The sequence below is a fragment of the Colias philodice genome, chromosome 9, assembly GCF_061535455.1.
Source record: "Colias philodice isolate Cphi_HAF_F1 chromosome 9, ilColPhil1 Martin Lab GWU primary, whole genome shotgun sequence".
Classification (NCBI taxonomy): domain Eukaryota; kingdom Metazoa; phylum Arthropoda; class Insecta; order Lepidoptera; family Pieridae; genus Colias; species Colias philodice.
The window spans coordinates 13128663-13150901 of record NC_143094.1 but is presented as its reverse complement, the minus strand read 5'-3'; the positions used below and the strand labels follow the sequence as shown (position 1 = coordinate 13150901).

Sequence of the window (22239 nt, the reverse complement as noted above, 5' to 3'; positions counted from 1 at the left end):
GTTGTTAATATTATAGGGAAATTTCACGAAAAAAACCCACAAATAACTTTTTTCTATTTCGTTTCAAAATCGAGAGTTAATTAAACACACTATTAAAAATACTCACACGTGATACTTCTAAATAAAGGCTCACAGATAACTTCTCTTCTTTTCGTTTTGAAATCGCTCGTTTCGCTGTTCAAATTAAACTAACTCTGGTGAGCGACACCGGGCTCTTATATATTCAGAGAGCCTAGGCTCTAGAATATTCGAGAAAAGTTGAAAATATTTTCCCTCTCACACCTTCTAGAGTATTCTGGTCACTATCGTCCGCCATAATAAAAGGTTCTATAGCGGTAGCATTTGTACTAAAAGCGCGAAATTTTAAAACCTAAATTTTTTAATGTTTTGAGAACTAATTTGGATAACTAAATGTCGCTTTAACTCCAAAATATAAGTTAGCTAATGACGTACAAATACACAAAATTTAATAACTTTATTATAGCAACAAATTAAATTTAAGACTTTATTGAAATTGGAATTTTAAAATAATTTCGTGTCACTACTACACATGCTACAATTGCTCGCAACGCTTTTGGAAATGCAACCTAAACAATCGTTGTCCTGAATGAAGTTCAAATATTCGATAACAGATGGCGCCACTATGTAGGGTTGGAAAGTTCCTTATATCTTTAGAAACACGCCCTTAGATTAAAACGGGAACTTTCTAGCTTCTGTAGCGGTAGCGTATGTAGTAAAGGCGCGAAATTTAAAAACCTAAATTTTTAAATATTTTGAGAATTAATTTGGATAACTAAAATTATGTCACTTTAACTCCAAAATATACGTTAAATAATGACGTATAAATACACAAAATTTAAATTTAAGATTTTATTGAAATCGGAATTTTAAATTTCGCGCCACTACTACACATGCTGCAATGGCTCACAACTATGGAGACTATACACTATTGGAGTGTAATATAGTCTCCGAAGTTCAAATATTCGATAACAGATGGCGCCACTGCACTTAATTTCCAAGTTGAAGGGTCGGAAAGTCCCTTATATCTTTAAAAACATGCCCTTTAGATTAAAACGGGAACTTTCTTGTTCGAGGGGGGATAAAGGGCTATCACACCACATAAGTCCCTTTATCGTGTCGGGACTCCTTTTTAAGTTTTATCGGCACGCACATTTTATCGACTTAGTTTTATTATATACTAGCTAAAAAACCCGGCTTCGCCCGGGAGTTGATATAAGATGACGTGGTAGTCGAAATCCATACTAATATTATAAATGCGAAAGTAACTCTGTCTGTCTGTCTGTTACTCAATCACGCCTAAACTACTGAACCAATTGTCATGAAATTTGGTATGGAGATATTTTGATACCCGAGAAAGGACATAGGCTACTTTTTATCCCGGAAAAATGACGCAATCCCGTTCCCGTGGGATTCCCGGAAATCCCACGGGAACGGGAACTATGCGGGTTTATCTTTGACTGCGCAGGCGAAGCCGCGGGCGGAAACCTTGTAAAAAAATAAACTATGACGTAAAAAGTAAAAAAAAAGTTTATTGAAAACGTTTTCTCATTATTTACAATACTTGTTTATAAACAACATTTTTCATTTTATTGTCCGGAGTAGGTATATATACATAAATTTTTCGGATTTCCTACTCTTGAGCAAGCTACATATAGCTGACCGAGAGAAGCAGGATTCTTTGAGGTTAATGCCACAATATTTTAAAGTTTGTCCTTGCGCTTCGTTAATTGTAAAACTAAAGGCTAATTTTATTGGAAACTGCAGTCTTTAATTGAAATGGCAATTCCGAAGAGATCAGAGGTATTCTAGGTTTAAATACTGTCTGTCCTTTGGTCTTTCCAGAAATAAGTTCATCTTCAATGATATTATTCGATAGCTGTTTTACGATCATTCTAGTTCCATTACATAATTTTGGGGAGTTGAGATTTCTGAGTAGTATGATTGGAGTTCCAATTTTCAGACGAAGGCAGTGTAATGGCATTCCTGGTACTTGTAAAGAGTTTAGAAATTCAGTGGGGAAGTTGACACTTTCTTCAATAGATACCATCGTGTCGATAGATTTATATATTTTCTCTTCACCAGGTATTTTCTTTAGAATATTAAAATTGATATCGTCAACGATATTATTTTTAGTGGCCAAAATTGCTCTTTGAATTAACCACTCTGCATTAGTATAGTTCTGAATAATATTTGGATAAATTTTGTCGATTAGTTCGTCTTCAGTAGTGGCTATATTACAGAAATCACTATTAAGTTCAATTAAAAGCGCGAAATTTAAAAACCTAAATTTTTTAATGTTTTGAGAACTAATTTGGATAACTAAAATTATGTCGCCTTAACTCCAAAATATAAGTTAGCTAATGACGTATACATACACAAAATTTAATAACTTTATTATAGCAACAAATTAAATTTAAGACTTTATTGAAATTGGAATTTTAAATTTCGTGTCACTACTACACATGCTACAATTGCTCGCAACGCTTTTGGAAATGCAACCCAAACAATCGTTGTCCTGAATGAAGTTCAAATATTCGATAACAGATGGCGCCACTGCACTTAATTTCCAAGTTGAAGGGTCGGAAAGTCCCTTAAATCTTTAAAAACATGCCCTTTAGATTAAAACGGGAACTTTCTTGTTCGAGGGGGGATAAAGGGCTATCACACCACATAAGTCCCTTTATCGTGTCGGGACTCCTTTTTAAGTTTTATCGGCACGCACATTTTATCGACTTAGTTTTATTATATACTAGCGACCCGCCCCGGCTTCGCACGGGTGCAATGCTGATACTAAATACACTACAGAAAAATTTTTAACGTTGTATATAAAAACATAGCGGCCCGGCCGGCCGGTACCGCTGCAAACGGTACGTCCCGCAATTTTTAAATCTGTAATATCTTCGAAAATATTCACTTAAATCATACGGTGTAAAGGGCCATATAGATCTATATTAAATGAACAATGTATTCAAGGTATTTAATTGGTTATGGATTAATGCTGTATTGGTTTAAATCGCTTCGAAAATTAGCCATTATTTGACGTAAAAAGTAAATGACAAAAAAAAGTTATTGTGGGTAATCCATAAGAGATAGACATATGCCATCGCGGACTTTTCTATAGACCTTTTCAATGTGTACAATACTTAGTACATTATTTTGATAAAATTCGTAGGGTTCAGCCTGCGTTTGCAATGTAAGCGGAAAAAATGTAATTATTTACTCGACATCACATTAGAAACCTCAAAAATAACAGTACTTCTCCACTATTTAATGGATGTTATTATACATATAAACCTTCCTCTTGAATCACTCTATCTATTAAAAAAAACCGCATCAAAATCCGTTGTGTAGTTTCAAAGATTTAAGCGTACAAAGGGACATAGGGACATAGGGACATAGGGAAATAGGGACAGAGAATGCGACTTTGTTTTATACTATGTAGTGATATAGATATAGATGTCTAAGTAGTTGTTAAAAAGAAGATTATTTGTTTATAAGCAAGAAAATAAAACCAATAAATCAACAATTAAATAAATGTATGACAATATTATAACTGTATGACGACTCCATACATGTTTGTCCGGGTCGGCCAGCGGCAGCGCGGCGAGTTTGCAAGAATGACTTCGCGCACACCCGCGTTCGCGATAGCGAGTTATTAGACTCCGCCCGCCAAGCAGTGGATTTTTTTTTGTGTATCGTCTTAAACAATATTTATAATATTCACTAAAGCAAACAGGGGCATCAATGAATTACATTCAATATGCCCGAGCAACATTGTAAACGGGAAAGTCGGCGAATGTGGTGTTTTACAATTAAAAGCAATAGCGGTAGGAAAGCTTGTCCCCACTGCGACATTGGAAAAGTTTTAATTGCGATATTAAGTGCTAATGCGACGTTAATCGTAACTGATTTCAATTGCGTTTATATTTATAATTGCTTAATGTTTTATAAGGATTACAAATTGAAGTGGTTGGATAGGTTTTCGCTTTATCTTGCTGTATTCATGGCTTCCTTTATATGTTTACCAGGTTTCTGCCCGCGGCTTCGCCCGCGCAATCAAAGAAAAACCCGCATAGTTCCCGTTCCCGTGGGATTTCCGGGATTGCGTTATTTTCCCGGGATAAAAAGTAGCCTTTGTCCTTTCTCGGGTATCAAAATATCTCCATACCAAATTTCATGAAAATTGGTTCAGTAGTTTAGGCGTGATTGAGTAACAGACAGACAGACAGAGTTACTTTCGCATTTATAATATGTATTAGTATGTTAATCGGTGATATTTGTGTTTACGTTGTTTCCTCTTTTGTATATGGTTGTTGGAACACTATTTTTTTTTTTCGTTTTTTATATGACATTCTACTTATAATATATCACTGTTACATTATGCAATTACTACATTTTTCATATTGGTAGGGCTAGAGTGTTTTCATTTTTTCATTATAAATGTGAAATATCATTCAATGCAGGCGAAATGCAAAATTAAGTTGAAACTGTATATAATTCATTTTCAGCATTCACAAGTAAACATAGACGCGGTAGGTACAGGCAAGGTGCTAGACTACGATTCGCGCGGTCGTTGAACTTTCAGCGGTGTTTCACGCGTTATTACGCAAATACGCAGGCGACGTGACGCGCGCGTTGCGTTGCGTTTGATACTACGCGACGTTGCGTAATGCGATGCGAGAGGCATTACGCTCTTTGCTGATTAGCGTTTTAAATGATGTCCCGGTTTGGTGAATTCTATAAATAGAAAGTGCTGATGTTGCGTTGACGTGTTTTTGCACGCCTCATAAGCGAAGCGTTGAGGTGGGTACTACTGTCACTTCGCGCAAAACATCTGATTTTTCAAACTTAAAATGTCTTTATGTATCATACATTGCACTTGTAAGATAATACATACACACACATATTAAGAAAAAACACTATTTTTAACGTTCATGATATTTTTGATGTCATTTTTGTTATTTAAACTAGTTAAAAAACAGTTTAAAAAAGTTCTGTCTTGGACGTCCGTGTGTCTGTATGTGCGGATCCTTTTTCTTGTTAACACGATAGCGACCGAAATACTTTACTAATCGAGTCTTTTTTTTTTCTCTTACGCTTGAGTATGCTCAGGAATAGAACCCTTTCATTTTTCAGGGTCTGATTCGATGTGGTTTAATTGTTATTAAATAAACAAAAATAATAATTAATAAATATTTATTAAAAAAAAATTATGAGGCGTGCACTTTTGGATTTTCCAAATTATTTTTTGTTTACTTTTAGTTCATTGAAGTAGGTATATCTTATTGCATCAGTCCATTCAATATAAACACTGAATATCTTAAAACTTTTTTTTTCAAGCGCTTTATAATAGCGCATAAGTATCTACTAGTGTAATATTTCATTGAGCATAGTTCATTCGAAGCGTAGTACGGGAAAAATTCTTTTTAAAACCATCGACTCCTATAAATGCATAGCCACTACAAAAATGATTTGTCATACCATAAACCTGCGACAATCACAGATCGCACATATGCTTTTATAACAGGGATACGTTTCGCTGAAAAGATGAAAATACATTTTGCACAGATCCACCACACACCTGCGCGTGTCATAAACAAAATATTATGTATTAAATAATACACCTTGAATGATCTCAAGGAAAACACAAGACGATCGTACGGTTATCTAATGAGATTAATACGATACAGTTGTCTCGGTGTCGGGTGTACGTAACGAAATACTGTAGTCTGTGTGCTAAAGGTGTATAGCTGTAAGGTGTGTTTGACGCGGTTGGCTGATAGCCTGATAATACCTATAGGTACTAGGCATGATACCCGGCTTCGGCTAGGTTGAGGAATTGGTGAGGTGTAGATGTCCCACTGTCGTACATTAATTGTAAAACATACAATTGGACAAATAAATTTATTTCATTTCATTTCATTTCATTTCAGATATTGAGGATGTAGATGTGTAGGATATTGTAATAAGGCTTATCTTAATTGCTAGGCAATCTCGTATCTAGGTTAGTTATCTACGACTTTTTCTGATTGAGTATACTTCATGAAAAATAAGTTCACCGGGACCGAAACCAAAACTTCTTGTAAAGCTGACATGCTATTTAAATTTAGGAAGTTCTCAAGCCATAAAAAAATATGAAATATGAATCGTTGAGAGCAATACAATTTATCTACGTAAACAAAATTAATTCTATGCTATATTATATAGCTTTGTAAAATCCTTTCTAATCAACGGGGACGCTGAAGTTTTATTTTAAATGGGCAATATTAAAAATTGAATGTAATTTATTATATGTACAAAACGGTTTTCTCTTTAATTAACAGAGATTATTCAATAACCACAGCCTGTTTGTCACTACAACCAATTAGTTAAAAATTCAGAGCTCTGAATAACCTTTCAAAAATTATTACCTAGTAACGTTAATTCATGTAAATGAAAGATAAAATTCTCGAGTCTACTGCAAAACTATTCATTTCACATTCATATTAAATAAGCAAAAGTAAATTTACACTGCATATGAGTAATATAAATATTATGCATGAATTAAGTAAATACATATTCTCAGTTTCGTAGTTCATATATAAACTTTGTAATAGCCATATCATAAGATAAAATATATTCATAAACTATGTCTTCATTCCTTTGATTACAGAATTATTTTATTAAGTTCTGTATAAAACTAAGTCAAGGATTCGTCATAAAATTTATAAGCCAACAACGACAAGAGCAATGTTTTCTCCCGAATATTATAGTAAAATAACGATTCATCAAAACAAAATTGTAAAGAAAACGCTTTACAAATGACCGTTCAGCTAGTTCAAACATAATATTCAAAGTTATTTCAATAAAACTATTTTACAGATCGTATAAAATTTAATCAACAGTTTCAATTAAGAATTTAGTCCAAGGCGTTTCCTTTATAATTGCATTTTTATCTAGAAGTACAAAAAACAATTACGTACGCAGTAGGTATTTGTAGAAGAAAGAGTTCTTAATTAATAATTATCTAATGCATTGTTTCAGGTAAGCCACGTTGAGCACTTTCACCGAGAGCGTAAGATTGTTTGCTATTATCTGTGCTGTGTATGATGTTTATTTAAATACAGATAATGTAACAATGTTATGTTGTAATCAAGCCATTAATGGACCAGTACAGATACTAATTGCAGACAGATGGATGAATCATGTCGATGATTTTAAGTTTTATTGCTTATTGAAGATGCATTCGATTGAAAGTTCGTGATTGATTATTCTTCGTTTTAAACATGTCGCAAGTAATATAACATTTATTAATTTATTATAGGTACCTAAGAAGATATCTAAGGCTTTAATTAAAGCGATTAATTGTGACATTGTCTGTTTATCCTCTATAAGTACGTTCAATAACATTGACTCGGAGAAAGGCTGTATAAAACTGTATAAAAAAAATTAATATTGAATTTCATTAAAATAGATTAACATTTAAAATTCTTTCTTTTTCACCAACCATGAACCGCTTATAATATTTACGGTATCTAAAGCCCGCTTGCTCGCGTGGCTGGGTAAAAACGTGCCTATATGTTACTCCGAGAGTAATAAAGGTCATGAGAACACAAGCTAGATAAATATTACCTTTCTTACCTAAATATGTACATTGTATAACTTCCCACTTTGGTGCGGAACCATTATTCATCAAATCCTTAGCGTTTTTCCGTCCACTGTTTGACACGAGCCTCTCCTAAAAACTATCATCATCATCATCAGCCAATATGTTCTCACTGCTGTGACATGGGCTTCCTTTGAGGGTTGAGACCATAATCCACCACGCTGGGCAAGTGCGGGTTGGTAGATGTTATATGTCGCTCTCTGATTGCAAATAGTGGCAAAATTGTATGAAATTGAAAGTTCTTCGAAAGATTCGCGGCGGGCCTGCACGTCATAGTCCGTTTTCTTATGGGCATGCTTGTATGGAAAGGTATACATTTTTGAGTAAAGCAATGAAATTTGGTTCGAATGTTGTACTCGTCCACCTAAGCCCAAATCGCCTGGTAGCCAGTGTCTACTCCCCGGCAGAAGGGAGGGAGGGGGGGTTATAGAACAGAGCGCCCGGCGCTCGGAAAAAAAATTCTGGCGGATTCATTTGGCCCTTTGAGTCGAGTTTGGTGTCGTTATCAGGTAACTAGATGATGCCCAATTCATTCCCCATACCAGTTTTTTAGGGTTCCATAGCAAAATATGTCACAATCTTTAAAATAATAAACTTTTGGCAGTGGCAAAATCCAAACAAACCAGTATATTTTTATATTTTTGTATGAAACTTGGTTTATAAAAAATACTGTCTGAAAGGCCATTTCATGCAAATTATAAAAACATTAACATGTAACATATATCTCACCATTTTCAATGTGAAATAAATTATAGAAAGTACAGGAACGTTCGTCAGCGCAGCGTGGGGGACGGCTTATAGACCCGAAAAATAAGCAATAACATAAAACAAAAACCAGTCAAGTGCGAGTCTGACTCGCCCATCGAGTGTTTCGTACTTATTTGTCCTATACCATGTTATCTTGTCTGGTAGGACCTGGTTAACTGATACAAACACACTTTCGTCTTTATAATATTAGTGTGATTTTTAATCATCTTTAAATTATAAATGAAGTCAGGTAACATTGTTAAAAATAAAGATATATAATAATAGAACGTTTCTGTATTAATAATAATGGCAACCACCTCCACAATTACATAATTCGGTACATTTGAGCTGGCGTATAAAACACTTCAACCTGGAATTGCAAGACTTCACGCACCGACATCTTATCAATTCAAAGCTTCTCTTTTCTTTTTATTTCAAATGGGCAAGGAATATTTTGATTTTTTTAGGTCCCTTAATATATATACAGCCTGTAAAACTGCCCTTAAGGTGTGTGGTTTAAGGGCAGCTTCTGTGGGAGGCAAATTTTCGATTTGCCTGTCCGTTTTTGTTAAAAAATTGTTTGCGACCCTCATTTACTGTCACAGCGGGGTACAATGTGAAAAATAAACATGTACTTATAATAATTATAAAAAAAATATAAGTTCTGGATAAGAGTATCCTTAAAATATCGTGACCGTCCTTAACTATCATGCATTGTAATCACAAACTTTTCAATTTCACTGTCTGCATATTTGCCACTGTAAAGTGCTTCAAATCCTCGTGTGCCATTCGGATATGCCTTCCATACCTCAAATGCATGTGTACCTATAGTTCTTTTAGACCTTCTAGCTTTGGAACACACGATATAGTAGTAGTAGCCAAAATAATGTTAAGAACAGTCGACAGACATGGCTAGTACAGAATATCATGTATTCCAAGCTAAAAGGTCTAAAAGAACTATAGGTACACATGCATTTGAGGTATGGAAGGCATATCCGAATGGCACACGAGGATTTGAAGCACTTTACAGTGGCAAATATGCAGACAGTGAAATTGAAAAGTTTGTGATTACAATGCATGATAGGTAAGGACGGTCACGATATTTTAAGGATACTCTTATCCAGAACTTATATTTTTTTATAATTATTATAAGTACATGTTTATTTTTCACATTGTGCCCCACTGTGACAGTAAATGAGGGTCGCAAACAAATTTTTAACAAAAACGGACAGGCAAATCGAAAATTTGCCTCCCACAGAAGCTGCCCTTAAACAACACACCTTAAGGGCAGTTTTACAGGCTGTATATATTTAGGGACCTAAAAAAATCAAAATATTCCTTGCCCATCTGAAATAAAAAGAAAAGAGAAGCTTTGAATTGATAAGATGTCGGTGCGTGAAATCTTGCAATTCCAGATTGAAGTGTTTTATACGCCAGCTCAAATGTACCGAATTATGTAATTGTGGAGGTGGTTGTCATTATTATTAATACAAAAACGTTCTATTATTATATATCTTTATTTTTAACAATGTTACCTGACTTCATTTATAATTTAAAGATGATTAAAAATCACACTAATATTATAAAGACGAAAGTGTGTGTGTATCAGTTAACCAGGTCCTACCAGACAAGATAACATGGTACCTATAGGACAAATAAGTACGAAACACTCGATGGGCGAGTCAGACTCGCACTTGACTGGTTTTTGTTTTATGTTATTGCTTATTTTTCGGGTCTATTAGCCGTCCCCCACGCTGCGCTGACGAACGTTCCTGTACTTCCTATAATTTATTTCACATTGAAAATGGTAAGATATATGTTACATGTTAATGTTTTTATAATCTGCATGAAATGGCCTTTCAGACAGTATTTTTTTATAAACCAAGTTTCATACAAAAATATAAAAATATACTGGTTTGTTTGGATTTTGCCACTGCCAAAAGTTTATTATTTTAAAGATTGTGACATATTTTGCTACGGAACCCTAAAAAACTGGTATGGGGAATGAATCGGGCATCATCTAGTTACCTGATAACGACACCAAACTCGACTCAAAGGGCCAAATGAATCCGCCAGAATTTTTTTTCCGAACGCCGGGCGCTCTGTTCTATAACCCCCCCTCCCTCCCTTCTGCCGGGGAGTAGACACTGGCTACCAGGCGATTTGGGCTTAGGTGGACGAGTACAACATTCGTACCAAATGGCATTGCTTTACTCAAAAATGTATACCTTTTCCCATAAGAAAACGGACTATCAATCCAATTAGCCACCTTATTAACATAATGGTAGAGATTAAAACAATTATCTTCGCGTTATGTCGTCGGTGGATTGTCGCCGGCCTAAATGTCTGATAGCGGAGATGCAGTGACGTCACGTAATTGGCAGAATTTTTAAATGTATTGACTCAATTAAAACGTGGTAAATTTGTTTAGTAGTTAAATTAGATGACGGGTTAGTAGTATGGATTCCCGGACTCTGCCTCACTGCGTGAGGCAGAGTCCGGGAATCCAGTGAATCCAAACGAGAATCCAAACATACCCCGACTAAAAAAAAAAAAAAAAAAAAAAAAAAAAAAAAAATTCTATTCTGAATCCTATCAACATTCCAGTCCCATCTCTTACAATTCCTTTTCAAAAACTGGAGATGATATCGCTCAGGTGTTCGTCCATATGAATCAAAATATGCCATTCGTATCGATATGTACAGCTACCCAGTGTGAACCTGGTTTATCATCCACATCCAAATTGCATATTATATACGTTGGTACATGGGTATACATAGGCAGTCTATTAGCAGCATAAACATTATTTTCTAGACTGGGATGAATCTTTTTCATATGTTTTTGTAATTCTAGTGTATCCATGATATTACTGTTATTAGCAGATTATTACAGTACCAATCTATTCAATGGTTGTCATAGGAATGTTCAATTATAGTGTTTTGTATAAGATTAAATAGGAAGTTTGTAAGGAAATAAAAAATAGTAAATTGTATACAATTTGTTTTATTTAATTTTATAATGTTTCCTTTAGTTACATATACACATAATGCATTAAGCATAACACATAAATCTAAAACATAACACACATTATAACCTTAACTACTATAGTCTACAGTAACATTTCTATTTTTATCTATTTCAATAATATTATCAAACTCAGCATAAACAATACAGTTAATTGTTTGTATTAGTGAGGATTCAAATCGTACTTCTAATCTTACACTACCATGCTTTATGAGATTCCAATGAGCTGACGAGTTAGCTGATAAATCAGGAGTTAAATCAAATGCTAAAAGACAGTAACCTTTGGCATACTGTTCACGAGAGATTGCATTTCCTTCATTAAGAAAGTGAATACCAGTCCCCGAGAATAGAGTATGATATGCTGATGTAAATATATTATTATTAAAAGATGGTTGCAAAGCTTTTGAAGGTATTTGTTGACCATCAATATATAAGCTGAAAGAGTTAATGCCATAGTTTTCAAAGTTAAATGGATTTTTAGTAAGTGAGCCATTAAATGCGGAATTGTTCACAAATCCAATAATACATCTTTTAGGTACCTGTCCTAAGAATATATTATCAAGAGTTTTTCCTTGAACACCTGATGGAATTGTTAAAACTTTAACTTCAGCACGAGTAATAGGATATTTAGCAGTGGTAGAAGCTAAAACTTTCTGATGTGCGAGTAATACACTTGGATTAATTCGTGCTCTTCGAACAATAAGAGTTGCATCCGTAATGCAAACTTTAAACTTTTCATCATTTGACCCAGCAATTAAATTAAAACTCTCTCTTGACCGAACTAATTTTACACTCATTTCAACACCATTAATTAAAAATTTATCTTGATTGAAAATGTCACCATGAAGATGACCAATCATTTCTATTTCCCTACTTTCATTAACTAATTCCTGTCTTTTAACAAACCCTATGTTTTTACCATCTGTGGAATCCATTTTGCCTGCTGTATCATCATACCAAAGACTACAAGTAAGATGAGATTGTTTAGCAGCAGGAGCATAGTTTAAAAGGGTTTCCATGTATGCTCGATAGGCATAGGTATTATTAGGTGGTGATACAAGTTTTTGGTTTAAATAAACATCGAGTTGACTAAAAAGTGAATGCAACCAATTATTTACAGGTGCTACTACTGTAGCTGATGTCAATTTTGTTGAATCTTGATTTAATACTTTTGCCTTTATGTGGAGTAATGTATGAGACAAATCTATGTAGTCATCGCCTGTTCCAGGAACTTGAAACTCGATAGGTCCATCATCAGCAAGAGATGAAATTGGTTTATAGTGAATCCACAATCCATTTTCAATGCTTGTTTGTGTAGACGGTAATGCAAACAAATCTAATTCTGACTTAACGCACTCACAAGAATGATTATGAAGGAAAGACATACTTAATTTGAAAATATATCTTTGATGTTTTTGGGTTTTAGACCAAGTTTTTTCGTAGCTTTCACTTTAGCTGTTAGTGGTGGAATGAACGAGGCCAATCGTTTTCTTTTAGTTATATACCCAGATCCTGTCATGTTTAATCGATCAATTTTGTCATCAGCCTTTCGTTTTAAGTTCGTACTAACTTGCTTTAGACGATCTTTTATTGAGGTTTCCATAGGACGGGCTTGAATCATATCCGATAAAAGTCCTACTCCAGCGTTTAATGCCTCCTTACCAACCACTCGAGCACCACTTGAAAGTAAAGGTAAAACTGATCTAAATAACCCTCCTAAGAAGCTCCCAATACCATGACCGCGTTGGTATGGTGAACCCTTATAAATTACTCCAACTCCTGATCCAGCTTGATGTGAATAATAATTTTCATATGGACATTTATGATGATCATGAGGAGAATACATTATTATAATTTGCGGAAATGTAGTTTAATACACACGGTTCCAAACTGGAATGGTATTTTTTGTCCTGCGCTGGATCTTATATCCATTTCCAGCGTATCGAACTCTCTTCGCATAACGGGTAAGTAGTGAGGTGGAGAGAAAACGTGCATTTTATACGCACCATAAATGTATTTTGAAGGATCTAATGAAATGACTCTTAATAGCGGAGTCATAACATCACCCACAATCTGAGGATCGATAATGTCGCAATATAGAAATAGTTGAGATGGTAACCCTAAGTGTAAATTAGCAGGACACTTCCCAAAATTTCTGTCTAGGAGATTTGTATTTGGTTCATAACCTAGTTGTAAACTTAATTTGGGTGATAATGTTACGGATGTTATATTTTTATCCAAAACAGAAACAGACACAAATTTTGTTATTTCATCATAACGAAATTTCAAGTTCTCTCCGATACCATTTAACGCTCTCAAAATATGTTCAACGTTATCGTAGTTGGTAGCGGGAATATGTTTTTTGTAGTACACTGTTGATGGTTTATCTTCATTAGGAATTAACATGGTTTTTGTGATGTATACAACATTTTCATGATCTTGAACAGTAAACATTGTGCATGGATATTGAAACTCGACAACTCCAACCAACCATTCACCTTCTAATTTCATAGCTTTTGGTAATTTTGTTGAAAAATTTGTGGTCTTGTTATCAGGAAAGTATTCCATTGAACTATTGCTGAGCAAAGTTAAATAAAAACTTTCTTTATTCATATTTCTTTTAAACTAGAAGCTAAAATCCAACTGTTAAATTTATCTGGATAACCTCTCCACTTCACTAATACTTCTTTTCTGTTGCCCGAATAACGAGTGCCAATTATTTTATCTATTTTATATTGTGAGGTGGGGTTGTAAGTGACCTTCTGTAATTCTCTTTCATAAAAAGTACCAACTATTGGTTCATTTTGTAAATCTGTAATTGTATAAACAACCCATGGAGATCTATCAATTATTGAAGATATAATAAATATTTCATCACTCCAATTTGATTCATATCCTTTTTGGAAAACATGTTTATATTTAGTTATTCGAACATAATCACCCACGTTGAAATTTGGTTTTGAATTTTCTAAAGAAAGTTTGTTTGACCCTCTATCATAAAGATTAGTCCAAACTGTCATAATATTGTTGGAACTTACATCACATGGGCACATCTTAATACTCGAGTGAATGCTGTGATTATAAGAGTATATTAAATCTTGTAAAACATCTATATATCTATAAGTATTATTATGAGTGAAATAACGCCACATTTTCATTTTTAGAGTTCTTTGAAATCGTTCAACAATACTTGCCTTAATATCAGGATTGTTAGTGGTATAGTAATTTATCTTTTTGGATTTAAAGTATTTTTGTACATCTTTTGAGACAAATTCTGTACCTTTATCAGATTGTATGTGAGTAGGTGTTGAATTACTTTCAGTAAATATACTTTCAAAACATTCTTTAGTTGTTTCTGAGTTTTTCTTTTTCATTGGTCTTGCAAAAGCATATTTACTAAATACATCAATAACACAAAGTATATAGTTGAAACCATCATTATATTGAGAATAAGTTCGCATATCACTTAAATCAGCTTGCCACAGCTCATTAATATTTGATAGAATGTACCTATTACGCGGGAATTTTTTCCGAATGGGTTTATGTAATGTATATGTTTCTTGTGATTGTAACCATTCCTTTACTTGCTTTTTATCCATTTTACCCTTCATAGCTTTTGATAATTTATCAATACTACCAAAACCAGCGGGGTTAGATGGATCATAATAAATCCTGTTAATTTCTTCTAGTACGGGGTCCATTTTTCCCAATCGATCTTTTTACGTATTTTAGTTATATATCTTTTATCTCCACTGCTCGGTGTAGAAAATTCTTGAACTTCAATCTCAGAGGTTTTGTTCAGATCTTTTGCTTGAAGTTGGTTAATAAACTCACATCTCTTTGGATTTCCAATATAAGTAAGTGGTACTTTAATATCTTTTAATGCTTTAGCAAATCTATCCCACCCTATCGGATCACTTTTTTTTAAGGGTCTAAGTGAATCATTTATTAAATCAACAATATTACTTCCTGGAATTTTTTCATTATCAATTATGACTGTACCTTCATTATCCCAACGTATTTTACTTTTACTTATTCCAATTAAGTTTAATAATGATTCACCTTTTTTATTATAAGTTTTCGGTATTAAACTGAGTATTTGTGTTGGTGAATACAGTGGATTTGCCTCACTTTCTATACTTTTAATGGAACCTTTCTCCCCCAACAAAGATTCAGCATCAACTGAACTTTTTTGATCTCTATCTTTATTTTTAAAACCAATTTTAGACTCATTTGAATATTCATTAGATGTATCAGAATAAATTGGTAATCTGAGTGGTTGACGATCCTCTTCGGTAAAGTGAAGGTATCTTTGTAGTGTTTGTAAATATAGCATCCACTTCTTTCGGTCTTCCGTCTTACTATTCATAATATTTTGCATTTCAATATCTAATCGAGACAAATTACTTGTATCCTTATTTTCTTGTTTTAATTTTTCAATCAATCCAGGTTCAATAAGTATCATTTTCTTAGCATTTTCCATGTTAACTGGCTAGTCCACTTACTAATCCACTCAATATTGCACCTAATATTATTGGTAAGAAAGCCCCTCCTTTTTGTATAATAATATTTTTTCTTAGTTTATGTTTACACTTACGCACCAGTTTACGGAGTATATTTTTGTGTTTATTCAATTTTTGTTTATCTTGATCTTTAAGTGGTATCTTTCCTTGTAAAACGTTATGAATACATTCACAAATACAATTTATTTCTTTTTCATCACACGTTTTAAGTAACGCTTTTTGATATTTTGGTTTAAGCGTATGCAAAGCATTTAGCAAATGTTTATGCGTTGTAACTCGACGAAGCATCATTTAGAAATGATTTGAATTGTTTGATTCTTGGTGTATTTAAACTCTTTCGTGGGGACGTAGACTGTGCAGTGACCATTAAATGGGAATACATGTGTCTTGATACGACAAAAATCATTTGTATTCTGTTTTAAATCTACCATTAAATATCCATGCGCTTCTAAAGTTGCATCCCTGTAGGCGTCTTCAATGAATTTTGTGTTATCTGGTGACACTTGTCGTGCTAAATATCTTATTTGAGTTTTATCTCGAGGGTTTTTAAAATAAATTATATAACTTGAGTTTAAAGAAATATCTCTTTGACCTTTACCTTGATGAAATAAATTTTGTGTTAAATAAAATACACTAAGATTCCTGTGATGACTACCTTTTGTAAATATATCCACAATTCTTCCATCAGACTCTCTCATTAGATCATCAATAATAATAAGGTGTGGGTTTTCACCATCAAACATATTAAGATTTGGAATTCCTTGATGATACTTAACATTTGGTAAATTATATAAAGGCTGCATTTCGTCGTAGCACCATGTGATTTCAGAAAAAAATTCATTACATACACTACTCCTATGTTTAATGAATTGAGTAACAAAGTTAGATTTTCCACATCCACTTGGACCTGCTACGATGGCAGCAAATGGATGAATAAAGTGAATCATTTTTATACTTCTATCTTCTTTGGATGTAGCAATAAAACTAAATATTTTTCTCTTTAAACATTTTATTTATACATTAAGGTTACAGTTTAATATAAATAAAGTAATATATACAAATAAACACAACCTTAAAAATTATTACAAAGCACATATATCCAAAAAAATAAATAATAATAATAATAATCAAATATATTCATAACTAAAATTTTTGAAATATAAATATCGTTTTAGCTGAAATTGCCATCGAGTTTATAATGACCCAACGGTAATGTATCTATATTGTTTGGTAGAATGTACCGCTTGGCATCATTAAAGGATAAACATGTTTTATTTATTTCTTGTGTAAAAATTGTATGCTTTAATGATTTAAATCTATACATTTTACAATATTGAACGTTTTTATTAAACAAACATGACTTATAATTATCTAAAGTTAATTTTTTTGTGACACACTTATTAACACCCTTTGCCTTAGTAATAATTTTATCATCAACCTGTAACGCATACATTTTTGATCGCAGACCTACAAATTCCATAAAAATTCTACCACAGTTTTCATCTTTGAAATAACCTATTTTTTTTTTTATTTAGTTTAGGAAAATTAAAAACGTTGTTAGCATCATAATCTGATGTATCGAAATATGTATTAATGTCCAGTTTTATATCATTATAAAAGTTACTCGTAAATATTTGATAAATGAGACTGTCGGTATCGGTGTATAGCAATTTCAAATTGGAACCAAATTTATCTTGCATGTAATTGTAGTGGAAATCATACATAAGCGTTTTAGATATATCTAATATACAAAATCCTAGATAAATAGGTTTATTATAAATTAACTTTGTTTTGTTTAATTGAATTGCAACAAGACTATCAGAAAAAATTGAAACACTGTGAAAATGTGGTTGAGCAATTAAATCTCCAGCTCCCAATACTTTACCCCGATTTTCCCAATGAGTTAACAGTTTAACATTTACACGTTTTTCAATATTTTCCATAGTCTTACCAAAAACAGCGTTGTTCATTAGTTTATAAAAATCTTTCTCAAAATCTGAAATAGCTTGGGTTCTCAATTGTGTATTTAAGTCTATATATTCTTTTAACCATGGAGTCTGATTAAATTTTAATATTCTATGAATTTTTAATAATTTTAACCCCATTTTTAAGCATTGAATTAAATTTCTATAATATATAATATATTTGGATTTGTTTTTTAAGTTTGGAATCAATCTAATTTCTTTAGCGTCACCTACAGGTATGTTTTCTGGACAAAGAGGTAAATCGGAATGTTTATCATGCAAATCAACCGGATACTCAAGATCTACCTCCAAGATAAATCCTATCTCTGAAGAATAACTAACATTAAAATCTGTATCGGGGGAAGCCCACTCAAAATTACCTGTAGGTAGATATTGGGACATAGCCCAACCATACAGGTTATTGGCATCGAAATACATTAAAAATGAATCTTTATCTTTTGAGTTATAGTTGGACATATAAACATTATTTGCTTTTGCATAGCGAGTGCTACACTGTGAAACACCTCCACGTATTCCTGATTTAATAAAAGCAATCATCTCAATATCTGTAAGTAATTCTAACTCGATTCTAGTATGTTTCAACATAGCATCCCAACTTAATCCAGGAGCTGTATAGTAATGGGCGGGATCTAAATCATAAGTTTTTATGCAAACACATCTAAAATTTTCAAAAATATCTGCTAACAATAATACATCGGTTTTTAAATAAAGATTTGAATAGTCCATCATATTTTTACATTTAAAATGATTCCAAACGTCTTTCGCATGGTTGTAATCTTCATTAGAAATAAAAGAATCTGTGAGAGTACTGTAAAATTGTGATTGCATTGGAAGTTGATATTGGTTTAATGCATCAAAATCTTTAACAAATTCATATGGAAATACACCTTTTTTAGTTAGTCGTTTAAAGTCTTCTAAATTAGGGAAACATTTTGATAATTCTTTAAAATCATTATCGTTTAAATTTTTTGCTAAGGTATCTAAGCTACTGGGTAAAAATTTAAGTGAATCCACAAAACGTAAAGTAACATTACTGTTATTGATTTTAATTATCTTTGAAAATGATATATATTTTTCTTTATTTTGTGGGAGAACTTCTACCTGACCTTCATCAAAGTTTAATGCATGTACAATGAAATGTGCATCATAATGACTTAAATTGTGCAAGAAGACTGGTATAGTGTAAGGTACTCTAAATTTTTCTGAACAAACTTTATGCACGACCCCAATAAATTTCCCAGTAAACCAATCATGGTAAAACACTGAATCCCCATTCAAATTTTTATTACAAACATAACAGTGTTCAGATTTGCTAACTATATCTTGTTCTATTTGTGATAAATTATTAGAAGCTTTTTGAAAACCAATTTTCTTCACAATTATTTTCAGATTATCTTTTAACGATTCCATAAATTTTAAAGCACAATTTTCACCAGTATATGTTACATATTTAGACAATTTATCATCATAAGAACATTTAATGTAATATCCAAAACTATAAACATTGTGTTTTTGTACATTTATCGTATGTGATTTTGTAGGGTCATTTGAACACGATGCTAAAGGACTTAAAAAAGCCTCAAAATCCGCATATATAACAAAAGGTAACTTCAGTTTACGTTGGAATTTATCAAAACTTAATTTACTTTCAGATACAATATCACCCCACCAATTTCTTTTATTTTTATCAACGCTTGGTATTTGTGTACATATATGTCTGCAATCATTTTTTTGATGGTTATTCAAACGTTCATATGTTGAAAAATATTGTAAACAAAAGTCACATAGATATATAGCTTCCTTCGATTTTGAAATTTGATGACTTATTAATCTTGACATATTTTTTATGTAACAATAATGACCGATTTTACCCTGTGTCAAATATAATAAATTTATATGAGTCTGCATTTTGTTCTTTGTAAAATACAAGGGTCCGACAATACTATTTTTTTTTCTTTGTTCATTATATTCTAGACCAAAAACATTAATACTAATATTGTTAAGACTTTCAATTTTGTGAATATCGTTTAATTTAACTGGAAATGTAATATTACCGAACTTCAATTTATGACTGTGTTTGGTGTATGATGATACTCTATCCGAATTTTTATGTATTGGAAACAAAGCGGATAACAGTGCCCACTTAAAACAGGCGTTATCTGTGTTTTTAACATTTATAACAGCTTTTTTTATTTTTATGTCATGTGGTAACTCAATATAAGATTTTCCTCTTAAAGGGTTAAATTGATTTATATTCATATCCAAATGTAAAATTTTTTTCAAACTCCACCCACTATCCTTTTTCTCGAATGAATTTATATAATTAATAAGAGAATTCGTTACAGTAGTATAAAATATATTTAAATCATCACCGGTGCAAACAATAAAATTCATTGATTGAAAATCAAAAGTGTTATTTATATTTTTTGACTCCTGCACAAAGTCACCATATAAAATAAAATTGATTTTTAAAATTGTATGCTCTTCTATGGACTTATTTATTAACGTAAATATTGTATCTTTGACTGAAGCAAGAAATAAATCTGGTGTCTCAAACTGTAAAAAATTTTGATTTTCAGAAGTTACTCTATAAGTTATTATTCTATTACCGAACGCAGTCTCAATTATCTTAACATTAGGTTTTATTGAATGTTGTATTTTATCTACATTATTTTTGTGTACGTTGCTTCTCAGATGATTAGCAAAATATTTTTTGGAAACACTTATATTACAAATACTACAACATTTCGTCTTGGAATTAATACCTTCATTCGATGTTGATGGTTGTTGTGAAGTCCGTGAAAAATCAATTTTAGTTGCAGATTTTATCCTTTTGATGTCATCAGAATTAACATCAACTTCTGCTTTCCTTTTGGTTCCCCGTCCCGTTTGTTCCACCCTAAAAAAAAAAAAAAAAAAGAAGTTATTTACTTCGATTGCTTAAAATACAAATAAGAAAGAAAAAAAGATGATTATAAAAAATATATACTCACAATTTTCCATCGAATTCATCACATAGCTCCATCAAACTTTGATCATGAAATGAGTGATTTAATTCATTTCTTTCTATTTCATCACAAACGTTTAAAAGTTCATTTGTATCAATGGATAGGCTTGTCAATTCAAGATCCATTTCATTGAAAAAAACACTAACACATTCTTCAGACATTTTAAACACTATATTTGTTTCACAACTGCTTTCTTGTAACACACTTTTTGCCTTAATGCTCAATGGTCTTCAACATAATCATTGACTTTATACATTGCAACGTACTATTTATACTAGTAGATAAACTAATTACTAAACTACCACATGAAGCCGAAAAATGAATACATTAACATACTTAGCTAACAACTAATACACATGACATGACACAACAAACACAAACAAAAACAACAAACATAGTTAAGCAATCACTTATGTACTTATGATTATATTGACAATTTGGGAATCATTATCTTTGGACTTCAGTTTGTGGTGAATATTGCTTAATGTATGCTTAATGCATTTTGTGTATATGTAACTAAAGGAAATATTATAAAATTAAATAAAACAAATTGTATGCAATTTACTATTTTTTATTTCCTTACAAACAATAAATAATATACTATTATAAAGGCGAAAGTTTGTAAGGATGTATGGATGTATGGATGTATGGATGTTTGTTACTCTTTCACGTAAAAACTACTGAACCGATTACAATGAAATTTAGCACACATATAGAGGGTAACTTGGATTAACACATAGGATAGTTTTTATCCCGGAAATCCCACGGGAACGGGAACTATGCGGGTTTTCCTTTGCAAACGCGGGCGAAGCCGCGGGTGGAAATCTAGTATACATATAAAAATATTGCATATATTGGGATGACAATATAACATGATGTTAGTTTAGGTTGATGATTGATAGAAATTGGATGAGGTCAAACATGTAAAAATGAATACATTAGACCTGCAAATGAGTCTTCATAGAATACACCCCAGCCTCCAGTATAGCGTGTACCCCTCGAATCGCCTGCCAATGCATATACACATACCTGCATTTATTATATGCAATCTCGACCCTGACTCACAGCCAGGTTCTCATTGGGTAGCTATTCATATCAACCACGAAAGAGTTGGAGAATATTTTGATTCCTTTGGACGTAAACCGATTAGAGTAATAGCGGAATTTTTAAGAAGAAATTGTCGCATGTGGGACTATAATACTGCTAGAATTCAGGATATCTATTCCACGTTTTGTGGAGAGTATTGCGTGGTATATTTGTACTACAAGTTCCGAGGCCTGAGATTG

The 22239-nt window shown here is 32.5% G+C and overlaps 1 protein-coding gene and 2 long non-coding RNA genes across 3 annotated transcripts in view; 1 reads left to right on the top strand and 2 right to left on the bottom strand.

Moving 5' to 3' along the window:
- Nucleotides 1–22239, bottom strand: part of LOC149486210 (uncharacterized) — a 493671-nt gene that overhangs the window by 245972 nt on the left and 225460 nt on the right. The window lies entirely within an intron of this gene.
- Nucleotides 1–22239, top strand: part of Madm (MLF1-adaptor molecule) — an 87352-nt gene that overhangs the window by 37001 nt on the left and 28112 nt on the right. The gene's annotated exons all lie outside the window — the stretch shown is intronic.
- Nucleotides 16952–21257, bottom strand: LOC149486219 (uncharacterized). The gene is made up of 2 exons (XR_016316110.1): nt 20939–21257; nt 16952–20844 (listed from the first exon to the last, which is right to left on the bottom strand). It is a non-coding gene; the product is annotated as an uncharacterized LOC149486219 (long non-coding RNA).